At 45.4% G+C, this 24,158-nt stretch overlaps 1 protein-coding gene across 3 annotated transcripts in view; it reads right to left on the bottom strand.

Annotated features, from left to right (window-relative positions):
* Positions 1 to 24,158, bottom strand: part of sema6d (semaphorin 6D) — a 277,313-nt gene that overhangs the window by 205,642 nt on the left and 47,513 nt on the right. The gene's annotated exons all lie outside the window — the stretch shown is intronic.

The raw sequence follows: 24,158 nt of genomic DNA, 5'->3' as shown, positions 1-24,158 counted from the left end.
AGAACTTGCAATTACTTTTTACAGGAACAAATGCATTTTGAAGAGACATTAATTTCCCAAAGCCCCCACTGAGATTGATTTTTAGGAAAGTGATTGGTTACACTAACTTTATTGCAACGCATCAGCACCGAGACAGCGGCAAAGAGTCATTCACACAAATTTATTAAGACTGAACAAGAAACAACAGATTTCCCAAAGTTGCAACACAAGGGTGGAAAACGATTGAAGCATCCACCTTCGAAGTCCTTTTGTCCGACCGACTGCAAGCGCTTACACGAAGCCAGATATTTCTGAAGACCTTGGCTGCACAATCGTTACTCAAAGTTGCAAAATGTTGCTGGAAAAGGCCCGCGGGCACCAAAATATTAGCAGGAATGATGAGAACAAGCTCTACGGCAGGTGCAAGGCAAGATTGACCCTGAACCATAGCTCCATTCCTCAAATAAATACCATATACCGTTGTAGAAGGAACACAGGCAATTCTTTTTAAATGTGGCTTGAAATGGCTGACTAGAAAGTGACAAATTGAACAAGGGAGACAACAGCATATGAAGGGACAGAGAAACACTGAAAAGCTACCAACTACATCACCCAAGTCAGACAGTATAAGGCATTAGCAGATATACTTCCAACAAACCGCACAGAATAATCTGTTAGGAATGTGAATTGTGTCAGAATATAGACAAAAGGCTGCAGTCCTGTACCTACATGCCAAGGATGATTTCAACACACAGTCAAACACCTGGGGCCTGAACTTGGTCAAAGCTAAGGCCCGCCCAAGTGCTACCCGAAGGACTGCCGAGAGATCTGGCAGTATTTTGGCAGGGAGATTCCTCAAAAAGATCTACTAAGACTGCCTGGTGGCAAAAAAAACAACTGAATGTGGGGAGAAACACAAAAATAAAAATTCACACACAAAAAAACCCACTGGAGAACCTTCAGGAGACTCCATCCACCTGAATCACTGTTTAAAAAAAAGTTTACTAACTTTTTTTTTTGCTGGTCTTCATACTTACCGTTGGGGTTAGACCTGCCTCCCGCGGTCCTTCCCCCTGCTGCCGCCGACTCCCGCCTGGAGGAATCTGGCAGCTCGGCGGGCGGGAGGACACTTGCGTGCGCCAGCGGTCATCAGCGGGCGGTTCCTAGTGCCCCTCCCCTCCCGCCGACGGGAGGCCCAGTGGAAACTGGCACCGAGGGGAGACCGCCCTAAAAACTCGGCGGCAGCCGGCGGTGAGTGCCACCAAGTTCGGGGCCTTGAAGTTTTATTAAAAAAGACTGAGGGCTAGAAATTCAATTGGTTAGCAGCACCTGTCAACGCCCCAGAGAGGCGCTAAGCACCTCCCACCCCAGTGCCGTGCTGTCAGCGCCTACCGCGAACTTGAGTGAAGGTTTAGCGGCGGCACTGACGGTTTGCGCTGCGCTCGCTAGCACCGCCCACTTGTCGACATCACCGAGGGTGTAACGCCCCCGTAGCACCGCGTTTGCAAAATTCAGTCTTTCGCCTGGACTAGTGCCTGGTGCTGAGACCGGCAGGGGATATCATCCAGAGTGCAAGGCAAGTGCTGAAATTTCACTTTTTCAACGTTTATTTATTTGTTGCAGTAGTGGGGAAATGTGGGTGAGGTTTATTGAATTTTTCAACAAGATTTTTTTAATATGCCGGCATCCTAGTGCCAAACTTTGAGTAGGCTTCCTGCGCTATTGTTCCATTAGTGCCCGAAGAGGAGTGTGGAATGTTTCTCTTAGCGCTCCACTCTCCTCTTGGGGCGATACAACCGAATAGCCCACTTTAAGGCTGTGGATATCGTCCGGCGCTAAAGCTAGCGTCACTGCCTCAGAGCGGGCGATACCAAATTTCTAGCCCTGAATGTTACATATACTCCCGGCCAACATACTAAGATTACAAAGGACGCTTTGCTGCAGAAGAGACACACGTGGCCCGAATCTTCCCAGCCCTGCGAGTGCGGGTCTGGAGGCAGGCCCGCTGTCAAAATGGCCAATTGACAGCAGGGAAGCAGTCCGCTCTGAACACGGCTCCGTGCAAGGTTCTCAATTGTTGGGTATCACAGACCGGACACCAAGCGGTGGGCCAGTTAATTAAGGTAGTTAACAGGTAGTTGAATGCTACTCAAGAGGATTAAAAGCAGGCACTTACACTTTTACCAACCTTTTGATGAGCTTGCCATCCCTAGGGGAACATGCCAGGTAAGTGAAGTCAGGTTCTCCATGAATCTCCATTACTTTCTAGTTGACAGCTGCAAAAGTGGTAGAAAAGCTACCATTTCACAGCTGTTCACCTTCCAATGTCAGAAGCTGAAGCTTTCAGGATTTGGAGGAAACCTTTGAGCTGTATGCAGTCTGGAAGTGTTTGCAGTGAACTCTCTATTCACGGTCATCTCCTTGGACCACTGACAGATCACTTCTACCATCTCAACCTTACCTGCCATCTATTCCAGCAGCATCAGTACCCTTGAAAAAAATCTCACCTTGGTCCTCAGAATCCCACCACTATCAGCCCCAACACCAACATCACTAAACACACCAGCATCACCAACCTTCTCCGCAATCACCTGATGCTGTACAGGACACAGGGCATCAGCACCCGATCACACTGCTGCCTGGGAGGCCAGGGAAGGCCTCACTATGGCCACATTTACTTCACTCGACGCCGTACACCCTGGCTGCCACATGATGCGCCAGGCTGGCACCACACAGCTCCATAAAACATCCTTGCAATGCCCAAGCCATTGCTTTCACACTCATCGCCATTTTGGGGGGTACTCATATGTCTTACCACTCACAACAACTCACTAAGCAACTTCCAAAGGTGCCCACAAATCTATCCAAGAACAGAAAGTATTGAAAATAAAGATTTCAATCTTTGACAACACAACAACATAAACTTTACATGAACACTGGCTAAAGGACAAGTGGCTACCCTTGTGTGTTGTTAGTTGGTATGATTGGACATAGATGAAGACGAGTGTGAGGGGTGGCTACTGAGATGGGGAACTGATAATGTAGAGAGAGCGAGAAAGAGAGCGAGAGAGCAAGAGAATGGGTGGAGGTGCAAGGTAAGTTGGTGTAAGGATGTGCAGGGGTAGAGTAGGGAAGACAGGGATGTGATGAGTGGCACAACAGGATGAGGTTGAGTGTGGCTTTGCAGTAACGTTTCGTGATCTATGAAAGGTTTGCGCCACTGCAGCCAGGTCCTCCAGACGACAGGTACCTGCTTGTGCCCTCCTGTGCAATGTGCAACCAGGCTGCGTTGGTGTCCTGAGGAGGTCCCTTCCGCCCATTGGATTGGAAGAGAACCTCCCTGCATGCTGTGACTCCCTCCATAAGCATCTGGAGGGAATGATGGGAGAGCCTGGGTGCAGCCGTGCACCTCTGTGTGTTTGTCAGTGTTTGCAGCACCTCAATGCTGCGGAACAGTGACAGAACAAATGTCAAAATCAATGTGGGCATGGTCCCTTTAAGGAAACCGACTGATGACGCGTCATCAAATGACGACATCAGACCCGCTTCCTGTTAATTGGCCGGGAACCTCGCAGGGTGGGTTTAACAAGCCCCATCCAGCGGAAATTGCTTCGAGAGGGCGGGCTGGAGCTGCGAGCGCGTTTCCCACATGCCACCGATGCCGGCCACCCCGGTCTCAACACGGGTGGCGAATTCGCAGCCATTATAGTCGGGCGAGCTCAACCCTCCAGATCGCTCCCTTCATCTCCCAACCCATGGCTGTGATTCTACACCATTTATACCGTTTCTAGCTGCACTACTCTACCCACTCTCGATCCCCATTCCGAAGTCTTATGGTCTCAAGTTGTACAGAAAACCACTGGTGTTTTAGGGTTAGCTTGACATAAAAGAAGCCATGCTACCAAAAGATGATATTGAGTCTTTCCTCAGTAGCAGACAGTACCAGGGGAGTCTAGAATCAGGGGTCACAGTCTCAGGATAAGGGGTCGGCCAGTTAGCACTGAGATGAGGAGAAATTTCTTCACTCAGAGGGTGTTGAATCTTTGGAATTCTATACCCCAGAGGGCTGTGGATGCTCAGTTGTTGAGTAGATTCAAGACAGAGATCGCTAGATTTTTGAATATTAAGGGAATCAAGGGATATGGGGGAATAATGCAGGAAATTAGAGTTGAGGTCAAAGATCTTACTGAATGACAGAGCGGGCTCGAGGAGCCAAATGGCCTACTCCTCTCCTAACGCTTATATTCTACCACAAAAGTATTGACATCTTCGTCCTTTGGTTCAGTGTTTTCATTGCATGTATAGGTCAGGGTGATGAGGCAAGATTCTGAGAGCTCAACAGCATGTGCTCCTATAAAATCTACTTCAAATGTTTGTTAATTTGATCCAGCAAAAAGAGTTTTAAATTAGTGGCAAGAATTAAAGGCATTTTTAAAATAAATCGGTTGATTAATTTTTGCTTCTATACTACCTTGCTCCTCAATAAGTACGAACTCTAATTTTTAGCCTGACTGCCAAAGAGTTTCTCTTTGTTTGGAGAGCTCTGGTTATATTGGAGAGGACACGTGGTTATATTTTTTCCAGTAGAAGGTTCACTGTTTACCCTGTAGAAAATATCCCAGATATTTTAAATTAGGAATATAAAGTAATGCAAGGAGCCCAAAGTGTAACCGATGCAACATTAAATCAAGTGATGGGGTTGCACGTCACTGCCAGGTGTGCAGAGATGCCCAAGGCAACCATTTAGGAGCACATAGAACATAACACATGAAATAGGAGCAGGAGTGGGCCACCTGGCCCTTTGGCCTGCTCTGCCATTTAATAAGATCATGGCTGATCTGATCATGGACTCAGCTCCACTTCTCTGCCCGCTCCCCATAATCCTTTATTTCCTTATCGCTCAAAAATCTGTCTATCTCCTCCTTAAATATATTCAATGACCCAGCCTCCACAGCTCTCTTGAGCAGAGAATTCCATAGATTTACAACTCTCAGGGAAGAAATTCCTCCTCATCTCAGTTTTAAATGGGTGGCCCCTTATTCTGAGACAATGTCCCCTAGTTTTAGTTTCCCCATGAGTGGAAATATCCTCTCTGCATCCACCTTGTCGAGCCCCCACATCAGCTTATCTTATATGTTTCGACAAGATCACCTCTCATTCTTCTGAACACCAATGAGTAGAGGCCCAATCTGCTCAACCTATCTTCATAAGTCAACCTCCTCATCTCTGGAATCAACCTAGTGAACCTTCTCTGAAAAGCCTCCAATGCAAGTATATTCTTCCTGAAATACGGAGACCAAAACTGTACGCAGTACTCCAGGTGTGGCCTCACCAATACCCTGTACAGTTGTAGCAGGACTTTTCTGCTGGGACCCCAACTATCTACAATCTATATAAACAACTTGGAAGGGACTGAGTGTAACGTAGCCAAGTTTACTGACGATACAAAAATGGAAGGAAAAGCAATGTGTGAGCAGGACACAAAACATCTGCAAGAGGACATAAACAGGCAAAGTGAGTGGGCAAGAATTATGCAGATGGAGTATAATGTTGGAAAGTGTGAGGTCATACACTTTGGCAGAAAAAAAATCAAAGAGCAAGTTATTATTTAAATGGAGAAAGATTGCAAAGTGCCGCAGTACAGCGGGACCTGAGGGTATTTGTGCATGAAACACAAAAGGATAGTATGCAGGTATAGCAAGTGATCAGGAAGGCCAATGGTATCTTGGTCTTTATTGCAAAGGGGATGGAGTATAAAAGCAGGGAAGTCTTGCTACAGCTATATAAAATATTGGTGAGGCCACACCTGGAATACTGCGTGCAGTTTTGGTTTCCATATTTACGAAAGGATATACTTGCTTTGGAGGCAGTTCAGAGAAGGTTCACAAGATTGATGCCGGGGATGAGGGGGTTGACTTATGAGGAAAGGTCGAGTAGGTTGGGCCTCTACTCATTGGAATTCAGTAGAATGAGCAGGGATCTTATCGGAACGTATAAGATTATGAGGGAGCTTGACAAGGTGGATGCAGAGAGGATGTTTCCACCGATAGGGGAGACTAGAACTAGAGGGCAGGATCTTAGAATAAGGGGCCGCCCATTTAAAACTGAGGCGAGGAGAAATTTCTTCTCCCAGAAGGTTGTAAATCTGTGGAATTCGCTACCTCAGAGCTGTGGAAGCTGGGACATTGAATAAATTTAAGACAGAAATAGACAGTTTCTTAAACAATAAGGGGATAAGGGGTTATGGGGAATGGGCGGGGAAGTGGAGCTGAGTCCATGATCAGATCAGCCATGATCTTATTGAATGGCGGAGCAGGCTTGAGGGGCCGTATGGCCTACTCCTGTTCCTATTTCTTATGTTCTTATAATCTATCCCCCTTGCAATAAAGGCCAACATTCCATTTGTCTTCCTGATTACTTGCTGTACCTGCATACTCATTTTTTGTGTTTCATGTACAAGGACCCCCAGGTCCCTCTGTACTGCAGCACTTTGCAATTTTTCTTCATTTACGTTACAATTTGCTTTTCTATTTTTTCTGTCAACATGGATAACTTCACATTTTCCCACATTATACTCCATTTGCCAAATTTTTGATCACTCACTTAGCCTGTCTATATCCCTTTGCAGATTTTTTGTGTCCTCACAATTTGCTTTCCCATCCATCTTTATATCATCAGCAAACTTGGCTACATTACACTTGGTCCCTTCATCCAAGTCATTAATATAGATTGTAAATAGTTGAGGCCCCAGCACCGATCCCTGCTGCACCCCACTAGTTACTGTTTGCCAACCGAAAAATTACCCATTTATCCCGACTCTCTGTTAGCTAGCCAATCCCCTATCCATGCTAATATATCACCTCAACCCTGTGAACTTTTATCTTGTGCAGTAACTTTTTTATGTGGCACCTTGTCAAATGTCTACTGGAAATCCAAATACACCACATTCACTGGTTCCCGCTTATCCACCCTGCCCGTTACATCCTCAAAGAACTCCCGCAAATTTGTCAAACATGATTTCCCTTTCATAAAACCATGCTGATTCTGCTTGATTGAATTATGCTTTTCCAAATGTCCCGCTACTGCTTCCTTAATAATGGACTCCAGCATTTTCCCAACGACAGATGTTAGGCTAACTGGTCGATAGGTTCCTGCTTTTTGTCTGCCTCCTTTTTTAAATAGGGGCGTTACATTTGCGGTTTTCCAATCCGCTGGGACCGCCTCAGAATCCAGGGAATTTTGGTAGATCACAACCAATGCATTCACTATCTCCGCAGCCACTTCTTTTAAGAAACTAGGATGTAAGCCATTCGGTCCAGGGTACTTGTCCGCCTTTAGTCCCATTATTTTACCGAGTACTATTTCTTTAGTGATAGTATCAAGTCCCTCCCTATAGCCGTTTGATTATCCACTATTGGGATGTTTTTAGTGTCTTCAACTGTGAAGGCCAATACAAAATATTTGTTTGACATCTCTGCCATTTCCCTGTTCTCCATTATTACTTCCCCAGTGTCATCCTCTAGGGGTTCAACATTTACTTTAGCCACTCTTTTCCTTTTTATGTACCTGTATAAACTCTTACTATCTGTTTTTATATTTTGTGCTAGTTTACTTACATAATCTATCTTCCCTCTCATTTTATTTTAGTGTTCTTTGCTGGCTTTTAAAAGTTTCCCAATCCTGCGGCCTCCCACTAGTCTTGGCCACATTGTATGCCCTCGTTTTCAATTTGATACCATCCCTTATTTCCTTAGTTAGCCACGGATGGTTATCCCTTCTTTTACAATCTTTCCTTCTCATTGGGATATATTTTTGTTGCGAGTTATGAAATATCTCCTTAACTGTCTGCCACTGCTCATCAACCATCCCATACTTTAATCTATTTTCCCAGTTCACTTTAGCCAACTCTGCCCTCATACCTTTGTAGTCTCCTTCATTTAAGCTTAGGGCACTGGTTTGAGATCCAACTTTCTCACCCTCCAACTGAATTTGAAATTCAACCATGTTATGATCACTCATTCCTAGAGGATCCTTTACTAGGAGATCATTTATTAAACTTGTCTCATTACACAGTACCAGATCCAAGATCTGCTCCCTGGTTGGTTCCGCAATGTACTGTTCAAGGAAACTATCCCGGATACATTCTGTAACCTCCTCCTCAAGGCTACCCTGGCTAATTTGTTTTGTCCAATCAATATGAAGGTTAAAATCGCCCATGATTATTGCCGTTCCTTTTTTTACAAGCCTCCATTATTTCTTGATTTATACTCCGTCCAACAGGAGGTTACAGATCAGATCCTCTCAATTATACATACTTTGCTGTACTATGTTCAATAAATCTGACCTATGTAAAGGTCCATTGAGCAACCAATGCAATTCACAGTTCTGTTGATGAAAGCAGGAGACACCTAGATAGAGTTGGAAATGAAGTGGTTACATTTGTGATGTGAGCAGAATATCTCAGTTCTGTACAGAGGCTTTGTAACTAGGAAAAACTAGTCACATTCATGGGACCGAGAACATCCTAATGGCCTTTCTTATACAACTCTCACAATCAATGTCACAGCTTGTAGGATAGACTAATGGTTAAGCTAATGGCTTGGTTGGCAGTCTCTGCATAGACTCATGAAATCCTCGTTAAATAATATATTATTCCTAACAGGAAAGATACCAGCTGAGAATTTTCTGTTAACAAACACGCAGCTCGTCTGAAAACCTTATCCGAATGAAATTGAATGCTATTACTACATGTATTTGCTCACAATTCCCCATTCTACATAAAACTTTTCAAAGGTACTCTTAATACTCTGTTCAGGGTAATACAGTTCCACTACACAACGCCAATTGGCCCGATCAGATAATCCTTGTGAATTGTTGGCACATCAATAAATGCAGATCACCATTTGTTCTACAAAACTCGCATCAACAATGAAATGAATTTTCTTTCTAATGAGAAACATAACTGGGGCATTTTGATGCAATCAAAAAGCCCCAAATTAGACTTGTCTTTACAATTCAATGCATTAGCCTCCTTACCCTGCCTATTCCTTAACCACAAGGCCAGCAGTTTAAACCTTTAGCCTTTGTGAAATGCGGAGGCGCCTACCATGGAGCCTCAAGGGCCACATACAAAGTTTAAATCCACATTCACATTAATTTACATACACCCTGCACAGCAAGTTTCTGACATTAACAGACCTTGGCGTTCTGATTTATTTGTCCATCAATGAGACAGCTATGCTTTCAAAACCCCTAGACCTACAAACCTCAAGCAGGACAATCCAGCGAATAAGAACTATAAGCACATCTAGAATGGAGTTGCCTGGGCCAGATGAAGGCCAGATTGCCACGGGTCGGGCTGTACGTGGTTCACAGTATAACTGGCCCACTCGATATTACGCCCCTTCTCCCAGTGTTCTGATCTTCTCACAAAACAATGCTTATGTATTTATAATGTCAGGTAAGCATTTGCCATATTCATTTCCCAGTATGTTTATATTTCTAACGGTATGATAAAAGCATTTAACTACAGATCAAAACCGTATTAAGTAATTCTTCCACAAACTTTCTCGTTTCTTCTTAGGCAGTCCCTCGGAGTCAACGACTTGGTTCCACACTAATAGGAGTTCTCAGGTGACTGATGAGTCCTACAGTCTGTCACAGGTGGGGCAGACGGTGGTTGATGGGCCGGGTGGGTGGGGTGCTTAGGTTGCCGCGCGCTCCTTCTGCTGTTTGTGCTTGGCTTCCGCGTGCTCCCAGCGAAGAGACTCGAGGTGCTCGGCGCCTTCCCGGATGCTTTTCCTCCACTTTGAGCGGTCTTTGGCCAGGGATTCCCAGGAGTTGGTAGGGATGTTGCACTTTTTCAAGGAGACTTTGAGGATGTCCTTGAAGCATTTCCTCTACCCACCTGGGACTCGCTTGCCGTGTCGGAGCACTGAGTAGAGTGCTTGTTTTGGGAATCTAGTAACGGGCATGCTGACGATGTGGCCCATCCATCGAAGCTGATCAAGCGTGGTCAATGCTTCGATGCTGGGAATGTTGGCCTGAGCAAGAACACCGACACTGGATTTGCAGGATCCTGCGGAGGCAGCATTGGTGGTATTTCTCCAGTGCTTTGAGGTGCCTGCTGTATATAGTCCTTGATCCTGAAGCATATAGGAATGCAGGTATCACCACTGCTCTGTAGACCATGAGCTTGGTACTGGTCCTGGTCTTCAAACACACTCTTCCTCAAGCGACCGAAGGCTGCACTGGCGCACTGAAGGCAGTGTTGGACATTTGCCCTTGTTGACAGTAGGCTCCCGAGGTCTGGAAAATGGTCCACGTTGTCCAAGGCCTCGTCATGGATTTTGATAATCGGAGGGCAGTACTATGTGGCGGGGGCAGGTTGGTAGAGGACCTTTGTCTTACGGATGTTTAGTGAAAGGCCCATACTCCCGTACGCTTTGGTGAAGGTGTTGACGATGGTTTGGAGTTCGACCTCCGAGTGTGCGCAAACGCAAGTGTGGTCTGTATACTGTGATTCAATGACAAGAGGATGGGACGATCTTGGATCTGGACTGGAGGCGACGGAGGTTGAATAATTTTCCATTTGTTCTGTAGATTAGCTCCACTCCAGCAGGGAGTTTATTGAGGGCGAGCTAGAGATAGAGCATTGTAACATGGAAGATTGAAAAGAGCGTTGGTGTGATGACAGCCTTGCTTGACCCCAAGTCCGTATGTGAATTGGGTCTGTGGTGGATCCATTGGTCAGGATCACGGCTTGCACGTCATCATGGAGCAGGCGGAGAATGGTGACAAACTTTTGAGGACAGCCAAATTTGAGGAGGACATTCCATAATCCCTTACGGTTGACAGAGTCGAAGGCCTTTGTGAGGTCAAAGGCGGCCATGTACAGAGGTTGTCGCTGCTCCCTGCATTACTCTTAAATTTGACGCGCGGTGAAGATCATGTTCATTGTGCCCCTTAGTGGGCTGAATCTGCATTGCGACTCTGGAAGGAGCTCTTCAGCCACTGGGAGGAGGCGATTGAGGAGGATTCTTGCGATTACTTTACTTGCAGCAAAGTAACATTTTCTGAAAGTACATACTGGTTGAGAGGTTCAATACATTGAATCTCTTCAATCACAACTGGGGCATTTTGTTAGAAGGCAGCACCTTGCAGTCACAAAATCATACCTTCGGCACAGATAGAAGTCACAAATACTCTGAAAATGGTCCCTAGGTCTGTTTTGGAGACCACAGAACAAATTTGAATATGTGCAATCAAACTCAATGTTTTTCTTTATTCGACAATATTTTCACCTCCTCCCCTCAAGGCATGGATTTCAGATGGGACATAGTTACATGCCACAACAACTTGTATTTATTTTGCACATTTAACGTAGTGTCAGCCGTGGCAATGTGGGTTCAAGTCCCACTCCAGGGACTTGAGCACAAGGCTGACACTCCAGTGCAGTGCTGCACTGTCCGAGGTGCTGTCTTTCAGATGAGACGTTAAGCCAAGACCCCGTCTGCTCTCTCATGTGGGCTTAAAAGATTCCATGGCACTATTTCAACAACAACAACAACTTGTATTAACATAGCACCTTTAACATAGTAAAACATCCCAAGGCACTTCACAGCAGTGTTAAGACAAAACAAATAAATCTGACACTGAGCACAAGAAGAAATTACGGCAGATAACCAAAAGCTTGGTCAAAGAGGTAGGTTTTAAGGAGCGTCTTGAGAGAAGTGGAGAGGTTTAGGGAGGGAGTTCCAGAGCTTAGGGCCCAGGCAGCTGAAGGCACGGCCACCAATGGTTGAGCAGTTATAATCAGGGATGCTCAAGACATCAGGATTTGAGGAGCGCAGATATCTCAGGAGGATTGTGAGGCTGAAGGAGATTAGAGATAGGGAGGGGCGAGGCCATGGAGGTATTTGTAAACAAGGATGAGAATTTTGAAATTGAGGCGTTGCTTAACTGGGAGCCAATGGTACGAGTTAGTATATGGGCTGCCGAATTTTGGATGACAAGTTTATGTAGGGTAGAATGTGGGAGTGCATTGGAGTAGTCAAGTCTAGAGGTAACAAAAGCATGGACGAGGGTTTCAGCAGCAGATGAGCTGAGGCTGGGGCGGAGACGGGAAATGGTAGAGGTGGAAATTGGCAATTTTAGTTATGCCGCGAATGTGTGACCAGAAGCTCATTCCAGGATCAAATATGACACCTAGGTTGCAAACAGATGCCAGGTGAAAGGATGGAGTCGGTGGCTAAGGAATACAGTTTGTGGCAGGGACCAAAGACAATGGCTTCGGTCTTCCCAGTACATAATTGGAGAAAATTTCTGCTCAACCAGCACTGGATGTCAGACAAGCAGTCTGACAATGTAGAGACCATGGAGGGGTCGAGAGAAGTGGTGGTGAGGTAGAGCTGGGTGTCGTCAGTGTACATGTGGAAACTGACGCCGTTTTCGGATGATGTCGCCAAGGGGCAACAGGTAGATGAGAAATAGGAGGGGGCCAAGGATAGATCCTTGGGGGGTTTCAAAGACGACCAGCGGAATTATCCTCTGTGTCCTGGCCAATATTTATCCCTCAATCAACAAAGCAAAAAAAAAATTATCTGGTCATTATCACATCGCTGTTTATGGGAGCTTGCTGTGCGCAAATTAACTGCCACGTTTCCTGCATTAAAACAGTAACTACACATCAAAAGTACTTCATTGGCTGTAAATCACTGAGATGTTCAGTGATCGTGAAAGGCGCTATATAAATCCAAGTCTTTCTTTCTTTAGTAAAACATCCTAAAACATTTCACAGGGTCCTTACAGAAGGAACCACTCTTTGTGTAAGAGACTGCACAGTATGGCCAGGCTGTTCAATTATGGAGTGCTAAAGGGGGTAACTAGCCAATTATACCACCTCAAAGAGCTCCTCTAGCTGAGATTACCTAATTCAGCACAACCTAGATTACTACTTCCTCTAAATATTTACTGGGAAGATGTGAGTAATATGGCCATCTGACATGGCCATAATCCAAGCTGAATTACGGACTTCAACATAAATGAGTTGGAACTCCCAGACAAGCTAAAAGCAAATCAATCGCCACGGATGGAAGGTATTCATTCCCAAGTACTAAGCAAGACAAGGGATGAGATTTGGGAAGGCACTGGCAATTATAAAAGGGAAAGATGAATGCTGGTAAGGTCCCCATAGATTTGAAATACTGATTTGATGTCGGTTTTAAAAAAAGACGACAAATGAGGCCTGTTGGACTTGCATCAATAGCAGGTAGAATAATTAAATTATCAGGCTTGCACGTGAGGAGTGAGGATTACTTTATGATATTCTAATAAAGAGCAGCCAACAAGGATTCAGAAGAGGAAAATCCTCTGACCAACCTCCTTGACTTTTTTTGAGGAGGTGATATCCCAAGTGGCCTATGGAAAGCCTCAACATTCTGCACCTTGACTTCCAAAAAGTATTTGACAAAGTTATAAAAGAGACAGAGACATCTAAGCCCAGGACACCTTTCAGCGAAGAGCTAAGAGTCCAAGTTTGAGGGAAAAATTGGTGAAACTTTGGCCTTTCAGCCTTGAAGAGACAACGAAGAGGTAATCCTGGTAGAGGACTGTAGCCTGTATAGAAAAGACAAATCTGGAACATCACTAAACCATGAAAGTAAAAGGAAATACAGGTTAAAAATGGCAAAAGGCAAATTTATGACTTATATCAGACGGTCCTTCATACAAAGAGTGATCAACACATGGAATGGAATTCTGGCAGACTTGTGGAGGAAAAAAAGCCCAGGATCTTTTAAGAAACAATCGCATGTCCTGGTGGGGAAACTGCAGGGTTTTTCTGGATAGGTGGGTGAGCAGAATGGCGTTCATCGGATTCTTCTATCTTATAATCAATGCTGGTCTGTGTACTGCAGTACCACACCAGCAAGAGTTCACACCCACCAAACCATCAGGGAGCTGGGGACTTTGGTTTTTTTTGGAGGGGGGGGGGGGGGGAAATGTTGGCTCCTTTTGCCTCATGTGAACGGCAATCACATCCTGACCAGTTTTAGGTTTAGCAATACAAAAAGAAATAAAGCGACTGATTTGTATTCAATTCAGCAAATGTTCTACATTAAGCCTTGAAAAAAAGGAAATGGGTTTAAATTACAGTTAGTATTTTATTTAAGCGAATACTAGAGATTTCAACAGCAAAATTATAGGGTGATGCAACTTCAAATTTTACAGGCAAACCACTTCTCAATTGCAAAATGAATTGCTGATATCTTTAAACTGCTGAGGGGTCTGTCAGTATGTTACGGATCTGCTTCATGTGCCCAAGTCAGAAAGAGTATTTTTAATATTAGTAGACAGAAGCCAAATGACTGCAAATCAATTTTGTGCGATGTAAAGTAATAAACATACTCCAGTTTATATTTTGATACAATTAAACAGTAGCTTTGCATCAATTCCCCCCCCCCCACCGTATTGTAATACAATATGATTTGTGTTTCCAATAAATTAAATTCTCACCTTACTACAACAGTTTCCTTACACCTGACCAACAATAACAGGATTACAATACTTTCTAATATATTCAGGAAACAATAAAGATATTTCATGTACTCTGCATTTAATTTTAATTTTTTTCCAGTTTAATATTCCAACAGAACATAAATTTAGAAGATATGCAGTAGAGAAATGAATTTGCTTTGCACCGAGAATGATTTCAGGCGTGGATTAATGGCCCCTTTCTGATTTTAGATTTCATGTACAGACTCACAAAGAGCAGTTTACAGAGCGATTTTAATAATGATTATGACAGCTCCTTCTGCAGACCTTCTGTAGGTCGGTTTATCTGAAATTAAAGGGCGGCAATCACGGAGTATTGTTCGAACGACGTCAGAAATGGAATACAGAAGCCGAGGAGAGATTTAATATTTTTCCAAATGAAACAATTGGGCAGAAAGCAACAAATAACAAGCTGAGCCGCAGCAAGTAGCCCAGCAGGCTGGTGCAAGAATAACTTGCGTCACAAAATGGTTGGACACGACCTCACATCCGCAATTTCCCACATACCAGGTTTTCAATTTGGGCTGACTGTCAAAGGGAGGCAGTGAGTGCAGGTTAATCCCTTCCCCATAAGGAAGGAACAGTGGCAGAGAAGCAGCACTCATCAGTAATGACACTCAAAGTGTTGAAGCTTGCGCGTAGGTCACCTGCCTGTTCTTTGACTGGGAACTGTTACACGGCTGGGAGGGCTATAAATTCAAGAAGCTGATGGTACAGGGAAAGAAATCCAAAGATCTCAGGGGCCCCAAGTTTAATGATCTAAACCTCAAGGATAGGGGAAAAATAATAAGGGATGAGGATATAATTTTAAAATGCACAGAACCATATTAAATGCTTTGGGCCAATCCATTACTATCCTTTGAGTATTGGATCCTGCTGTAAATAGTTTTTAAAACAACAACTTCTATTTATATAGCGCCTTTAATGTAGTAAAACGTCCCAAGGCGCTTCACTGGCATGTTACAAGACAAAAATTTGACACCGAGCCACACAAAGAAATAATTACGGCAGATGACCAAAAGTTTGCTCAAAGAGGTAGGTTTTAAGGAGCGTCTTAGAGGAAAGAGAGGTAGAGAGGCGGAGAGGTTTAGGGAGGGAATTCCAGAGCTTAGGGCCGATGCAGCTGAAGGCACAATCACCAATGGCTGAGCCAGTATAATCAGGGATGCTCAAGGGGGCAGAATTAGAGGAGCGCAGATATCTCGGGGGGTTGTGAAGCTGAAGATTACAGAGATAGGGAGGGGCGCGATCATGGATGGATTTGGAAACAAGGATGAGAATTTTGAAAACATATGTAGTGACATGATTATTAATTTCCTTGCAAACTTCACTGCTTTATGTGGTCCTGTTATTTCTGTTCCACACCCTTGGTTTATCCAAACAAAAGAACATAAGAAATAGGAGCAGGAGTAGGCTGATCTGATCATGGACTCAGCTGCACTTCCCTGCCCGCTCTCCATAACCCCTTATCCCCTTATTGGTTAAGAAGCTGTCTATCTCTGTCTTAAATTTATTCAATGTCCCAGCTTCCACAGCTCTGTGAGGCAGCAAATTCCACAGATTTACAACCCTCTGAGAAAAGAAATTCTTCCTCATCTCAGTTTTAAATGGGCGGCCCCTTATTCTAAAATTATGCCCCCTAGTTCTAGTCTCCCCCATCAGTGGAAACATCCTCTCTGCATCCACCTTGTCAAGCCCCCTCATAATCTTATACGTTTCGATAAGATCACCTCTCATTCTTCTGACAAACATCTCCCTGCCTCTCCGTTACCAGAGTTCCTTGGCATATATCTGCAGCTAAGGACCTAACTGGGCATTTGTTGGCTGTGTTGCACATTCGACCAACCCCTTGACCATGCTTAGTGCCCTGGGTCTGACCAGCGCCGACACACAGTGACAATAGACCGCTTCCTAACACATGCACAGAGCTCCACACCACAGCAGCACAATTTTAGAACAGCACGAGCTGGAATGTCAGCTTTTCTCCGAACATTAAAAAGTTGGCAAAGTTCTCGAGAGATCCTACAGGCCCTCTGGGCGCTTTTAAATTGCAGCTTCACACTGGGATGGAGTTATACTGCAGCCAGCATGAAGCTTAAGTGGTGTGAGATGCCCTCACACCCAAGGGCATCTTTTACTCATGTCACATTTATGTGAAGGTGGCAGTACAACGGTCTCCCTCAGTTGTTATACCAGATCCTTGACAGTGGGTTTTATAGCTTGGTTTACTGCACAGATGAGACCCTCAGTACAAGCCTAAATGACTAAACACACTTATCAACGTGCTAACAATGCAGGGTTTATTTTGATTTGCTGGTAGTTGTTTTACTAGATGGAGAGCACCATCTACTCTGATTATTTGCTGAATTGAGATGTCCAGAAGCGTTTTTTTCCTCCCCAATGTGAATTAGGTAGAGTTATCACACAAAATTGCAGTCTGCACCTTTAGGGATTACATCATTCTAATCAATCTGCAGTGCACACAGCTGAGCTTCACACTGCATCAGGCTCAATTAGAAGGTGACCCGGCTCTGCCCCACGAGCATGACTCAGAGCTGACTTCATCAGCAGCATCTGTTGTTCCTTCTCCAAACAGTTATCTAGAGAGCCCCCCCCCCCACCCGCCGCCCGCCACCCCCCCCACACACACACACACACACAGAAAGTCTCTCAGCATCAGAACCAGGCAAGTTCCAACGTTATTGGCAGCATCCTCTTTTTAATCATTTGATCAGCGGCCGAAAATGTTCAAATAACATAACAAATCTCATACGACGTAGTTGAAACGGAGATCAATAAAAGTACAAAAGGTTCTTCGGCACATTTTCACACACTGAATCCATCCAGTTCAGACTGAGGAAGAGCTTCAGCCGTCTAACCGTTGCCATTTTTATTGTACCAGTATCGTACACAGGGTAGTGAACATCCCAGTAAAATAGCACGTCTCACCCTGGAGTAAAAGGAGTGCACTGTTGACCCCTGTTGTCATGGTATCGCACATTCAACTTTCTCTGAAGTCACCCCCCACCCTCACAGTAAGGGGTTAGATGACAATGAGTTATTTTGATTTGCTGGTAGGTGTTTTACTGGATGGAGAGCACAATCTACTCTGATCCTTTAATCTATGGATTTCAGTTCAGTCCAATAGGATGAAAATCTCCATTGGAAGGATTCTTTACATAAGGAGTTTGGACATAGTCCATTCCCAGTAGCTGTGCGTCCATAATCGACCAAACAGGGATACCTGCTAAGGCAGCTGGAAAAAGATCATACTGTTACAGTTCATCGTGCTCTTCTGAGATTAAAGTTCATTGTTGGAACAGTACAGAAGGAGCTACACGCATAGCTGCTTCACACTGTACTTGACCAAGGAGTGCCTGATGCTGATAATGGGTGTGCAGCATCAAAAGCTGAGTGCCAACTTCCCTTAATGAGCATAAATTTCAGCAAAAGTAAAACCTCTTCATGTGACATGATACAAAACCCTGTAGCCATAATGAAATATACAGCTGGAGACCAAAAGAAATCAGCAGTGGGACTGAAACGCACAAACTCAAAGGACTCATTTTTGCGCATTAAACAGAACTAAAATTTGCCAGTGGCGATTGAAGATAGACACTCATACTACAGAGCTTGCCTGCGGTTATTAAAAATACAAAGACAAAGGTCGGAGATGAAAAATATAAGTAATATATGAAAAATATATTACAAAACCAGAAAACAACAACTGGGAGCACTATGAATACTGTAATGCAATCTTAGGGCACTGATCATGATAAGCCACTCGGACTTCACTCTTACAATTAACTAGGTCATCAGATTGTGTTACAGATTTGTAATGTATAGGTATTCCAAACTACCTTTTTTTCTCTGACAAGTGTACGTGGTGCCCTTTACTCTTCTGTTTAACATAAAAGGTTGCATAATTGAGAGGGTCATTTGAGGAGTTTTTGGTCCTATTGGTTCCTGCCCAGATATAGTTTCAATCATTGGTGCAATGAAGTCAAACACTGCAGGTCAAACACCAAACTATTAAAATATATTCAGAAATGAAAATAGAAATTGGGCCTAACTGTAATTTAATCCAACTGATCCAACCTAAACATAGCACTTCAAGTAGACAAACCCCCCTAAGCCAAATAATTGGGAAGGGATACCGGTATCACCTTATATTAACACATTAGAGGTATACAGAGGATTAATTAACGGCTCTCCCAATTGCATAAATGGTTGAGACTGGAGGCTAATCTAAGGGTTAAGACATGGCAGGAGAGCTCGGACACGTGTTATGCTCCTCCTGTACTATGTGGGAAGTCAGGGACGCTTCCAGTGTCCCTGACAACTATATATGTGGGAAGTGTACCCGCTGCAGCTCCTGACAGACCGCATTGCGGCACTGGAACTGCGGGTGGATTCACTCAGGAGCATTCACGATGCTGAGAATGACGTGAATAGCATGTTTAGCGAGTTGGTCTTCCTGCGTGCAAAGGGTACACAGCCAGATAGGGGATGGGTGACCAACAGGAAGAGCAGTGGAAGAAAAGTAGTGCAGGGGTCGCCTGCGGTCATTCCCCTGCAAAACAGATACACCGCTTTGGGTACTGTTGAGGGGGATGACTCATCAGGGGAGAGCAGCAGCAGCCAAGTTCATGGCACCGTGTGTAGGTCTGCTGCACAGGAGGGCAGGAAAAAGAGTGGGAGAGCTATAGTGATCGGGAATTCGATTGCAAGGGGAATTGATGGACGTTTCTGCGGCCGCAACTGAGACTTCAGGATGGTATGTTGCCTCCCTGGTGCAAGGATCAAGGATGTCTCGGAGTGGGTACAAGACATTCTGAAAAGGGAGGGTGAACAGCCAGTTGTCGTGGTGCATATAGGTAAAAAATGGGATGAGGTCCTACGAGACAAATTTAGGGAGCTAGGAGCTAAATTAAAAAGTAGGACCTCAAAAGTAGTAATCTCAAAATTGCTACCAGTGCCACGTACTAGTCAGAGTAGGAATCACAGGAGAGCTCAGAAGAATATGTGACTTGAGGAGAGATGCACAAGGGAGGGATTCAAATTCCTGGGACATTGGAACCGGTTCTGGGGGAGGTGGGACCAGTACAAACTGAACGGTCTGCACCTGGGCAGGACCGGAGCCAATGTCCGAGGGGGAGTGTTTGTTAGTACTGTTGGGGAGGAGTTAAACTAACATGGCAGGGGGATGGGAACCTATGCAGGGAGACAAAGGGAAATAAAATGGAGGCAGAAGCAAAAGATAGAAAGTAGAATAGTAAAAGTGGAGGGCAGAGAAACCCAAAGGAAAAAACAAAAAAGGGCCACATTACAGCAAAATTCTAAAGGGGCAAAGTGTGCTAAAAAGACAAGCCTGAAGGCTCTGTGCCTGAATGCAAGGAGTATTCGGAATAAGGTGGATGAATTAACTGCGCAGATAGCAGTTAACGGATATGATGTAATTGACATCACGGAGACATGGCTCCAGCGTGACCAAGGCTGGTAGGTTTAGTGAAAAGGAGGAACTGAAGGATATCCTTATTAGGCGTGAAAATGTATTAGGGAAATTGATGGGATTGAAGGCCGATAAATCCCCGGGGCCTGATAGTCTGCATCCCAGAGTACTTAAGGAAGTGGCCCTAGAAATAGTGCATGCATTGGTGATCATTTTCCAACAGTCTATCGACTCTGGATCAGTTCCTATGGACTGGAGGGTAGCTAATATAACACCACATTTTAAAAAAGGAGGGAGAGAAAATGGGTAATTATAGACCGGTTAGCCTAACATCAGTAGTGGGGAAAATGTTGGAATCAATTATTAAGGATGAAATAGCAGCGCATTTGGAAAGCAGTGACAGGATCGGTCCAAGTCAGCAAGGATTTATGAAAGGGAAATCATACTTGACAAATCTTTTGGAATTTTTTGAGGATGTAACTAGCAGAGTGAACGAGGGAGAACCAGTGGATGTGGTGTATTTGGACTTTCAAAAGGCTTTTGACAAGGTCCCACACAAGAGATTGGTGTGCAAAATCAAAGCACGTGGTGCTGGCGGTAATGTATTGATGTGAATAGAGAACTGGTTGGCGACAGGAAGCAGAGAGTCGGGATAAACGGGTCCTTTTCAGAATGGCAGGCAGTGACTAGTGGATTGCTGCAGAGCTCAGTGCTGGGACCCCAGCTCTTTACAATATACATTAACGATTTAGATGAAGGAATTTAGCGTAATATCTCCAAGTTTGCAGATGATACAAAACTGAATGGTGGTGTGAGCCGTGAGGAGGACGCTAAGAGGCTGCAGGGTGATTTGGACAGGTTAGGTGAGTGGGCAAATGCATGGCAGATACAGTATAATGTGGATAAATGTGAGGGTATCCATTTTGAGACAAAAACACAAAGGCAGAATATTATCTGAATGGCGGCAGATTAGGAAAAGGGGAGGTGCAACAAGACCTGGGGGGGTGGGGGTGGGGGGGGGGGGGTCATGGTTCATCAGTCATTGAAAGTTGGCATACAGATACAGCAGGCGGTGAAGAAGGCAAATGGTATGTTGGCCTTCATAGCTAGGGGATTTGAGTATAGGAGCAGGGAGGTCTTACTGCAATTGTACAGGGCCTTGGTGAGGCCTCACCTGGAATATTGTGTTCAGTTTTGGTCTCCTAATCTGAGGAAGGACATTATTGCTATTGAGGGAGTGCAGCGAAGGTTTACCAGACTGATTCCAGGGATGGCTGGACTGACATATGAGGAGAGACTGGATCAACTGGGCATTTATTCACTGGAGTTTAGAAGGATGAGAGGGAATCTCATAGAAACATAAAAGATTCTGACGGGACTGGACAAGTTAGATGCGGGAAGAATGTTCCCGATGTTGGGGAAGTCCAGAACCAGGGGACATCGTCTTAGGATAAGGGGTAGGCCATTTAGGACTGAGATGAGGAGAAACTTCTCCACTCAGAGAATTGTTAACCTGTGGAATTCCCTGTCGCAGAGCGTTGTTGATGCTAGTTCATTGGATATATTGAAGAGGGATTAGATATGACCCTTACAGCTAAACAGATCAAGGGGTATGGAGAGAAAGCAGGAAAGGGGTACTGAGGGAATGATCAGCCATGATCTTATTGAATGGCGGTGCAGGCTCGACAGGCCGAATGGCCTACTCCTGGACCTATTTTCTATGTTTTTATGACAATGAAGTTAATCATCATCATCATCAACATCATCGGCAGTCCCTCGGGATCAAGGAAGACTTGCTTCCACTCCTGAAGTGAGTTCTTTGGTGGCTCAACAGTCCAATACAAGAGCCACAGGCGGGACAGGTAGTCATTGAGGGAAGGGGTGGGTGGGACTGATTTGAAGGTATTGTACTGTTAAACTGGTAAATAACATGCTGTAGAGCACGGATATTCCTTATCACCAAGCATAACCTCTTTATTAATATTGCTTAGATATTTTATACAGGTGGATGATTGAAACCTGTACTATGCCAACCTGACCAGACAAACTCTTCCAATTATCTTGGACTAGTTGGAAAAGGTAAAATTAGTGGGTTTTTAAAAAATAAATTTCCCCCACTCCTGCCATTCAGTGGAGTGGCAGCAGTTTTCACAAAGACTTGAATGAGGCTTGATGGCTGCCATCCAGAGGCTTGCTTTAAACTACTTGAAGTAAATACCCAAAGGATAGGCCATTACTACCACTCGCTATCATCTTTTCAATACTTCATTGTTTGTTTACATTGATCGGTCTATCGGATCTAATGATGGTCAAGTAATTAAACAATACCACCGTTTTAATTTCTGCATTGGTGACTGTTGTTGTGAAATGTCGTGGCAGATGTAGATTTGTGCTCCTGATACCCTCATCCTGGCCATTCTGTCGAAGAGGCAGTGCCAGCGATTACTTTCGAGAGACGGGGTACAACTTGGACCACTCGCACATAGCTTTGAAAACCCAGCTCAAAGAATGGCATTGGCAGAGGTCTGGGAACAGTCACCTGCTGGGGAAAGGATCACGGAAACTGCACGTAGCTGCCACCTTCAATCTGAAGTCAAATCCATCCTTGTCGTTCACCAGTCTCTCGCAGCAAGAATCGTCATGGAAGGTGGGCAATGAACCAACATCAGTTCCTTTCGTGCTGAGTATCCCAAGTACAAGAAAGGCGTCGGACTATTTTTAATTGGCAACAGCTGCAGCATTGCCAATGCACCAGAAGCAGTCGTTCTGCAAAATAACAGACAAATGTGCTGTCTGGCTGAATGACATTGATGTCACAAGGATACAAATATTTAATAAGCCCCAACAGCAATGAACAAATTGGTTATGAATTAAAGCACATCTCATTGTATTTAATTATATTCCGATCATAAGGCTACACAAATGACACAGGCACCATGATCATCTGCCGACTGTAATCCTGCTGATCAGTCCAGTCTGACTCCTTGTGTAAATCAGGCGATCAACCATTATAGTTGCTGCAGACGGATTCTCTCAGGAGGAAGCATAATCACTAGGTGCTTGCAGTGTAGGTCTGTGCAACATGCAGCCTATTTGCCACAAGAGTATGACATATACTCAACCACTCAAGTGACCAGGTATAGAGAACAGCCACATTCAAGTTCACTGAGCAAGCAAAGATTTATTAATAGTTGCAACTAGTTAAGAAAACAAAATCAATTTTTATGATTGCAACGCAATATAGTTGACCGACAGCAGAATGAGAGTCAACTGAGCAGACAGGAATCATTGCTGTAAAACTGAACCTCCTCCAACAAAACAAGACCATTTGGAGAGTTTTTTAAAATTCACTGAAAATTAACTTCTGGGGCTCCATTTTATAGAATCATGGGGCCCAAGTTTCGAGCCATGCCTAGAACGGCGCACTTTGTGGCCCGTTTTTCGCGCCACAAAGTGTGCCTAAAAAAAACACCCATTCTCTGCAGGTCCTCTGGAGCTGGGCGCGGTGCAGCATGAACTGTAGGGGGCAGAGCCAGGTCCCTGCGCTGAAAACAGTGCCGGGACTTCTGCACATGCGCGCTACAGTGGGCGCGCATGTGCAGTAGCTCCAGGCGCCCAAAACTGTGGGAGGGGCCCGAAGCAGGCAGCCCCGAGCCCTGGCCAAATGGCCTATTAGGGCTGCGTGGATCAGGCTGCACCTCCCACCCGACTCTCTCTCCGCGACCCCCCCCGACCTCCGTGACTCTCTTCCCCCCTCCCGACCCCCCCACCCGACGACCCGACCTCCATGACTCTCTTCCCCCCTCCCCCACCCCGACGACCTGACCTCCGCGTCCCCCCACGACTCTCTTCCCCCTTCACCCATCCCCCCCCGCCCGACCTCCGCGACTCTCCCGCCGACCTCCGCGACTCTCCCCCCCCGCCCCCTCCCGCCGACCTCCGCGACTCTCCCCCCCCCCGCCCCCTCCCGCCGACCTCCGCGACTCTCCCCCCCCGCCCCCCTCCGCGACTCTCCCCCCCCGCCCCCTCCCGCCCCCCCTCCGCGACTCTCCCCCCCCGCCCCCTCCCGCCGACCTCCGCGACTCTCCCCCCCCCGCCCCCGCCCCCTGACCTCCGCGACTCTCCCCCCCCGCCCCCTCCCGCCGACCTCCGCGACTCTCCCCTCCCCGCCCCC

This window comes from Pristiophorus japonicus, chromosome 17, assembly GCF_044704955.1.
Source record: "Pristiophorus japonicus isolate sPriJap1 chromosome 17, sPriJap1.hap1, whole genome shotgun sequence".
Classification (NCBI taxonomy): Eukaryota; Metazoa; Chordata; class Chondrichthyes; family Pristiophoridae; genus Pristiophorus; species Pristiophorus japonicus.
Note: the sequence above shows the minus strand (reverse complement) of the source record. Positions and strands in the feature narration are given on the sequence as shown.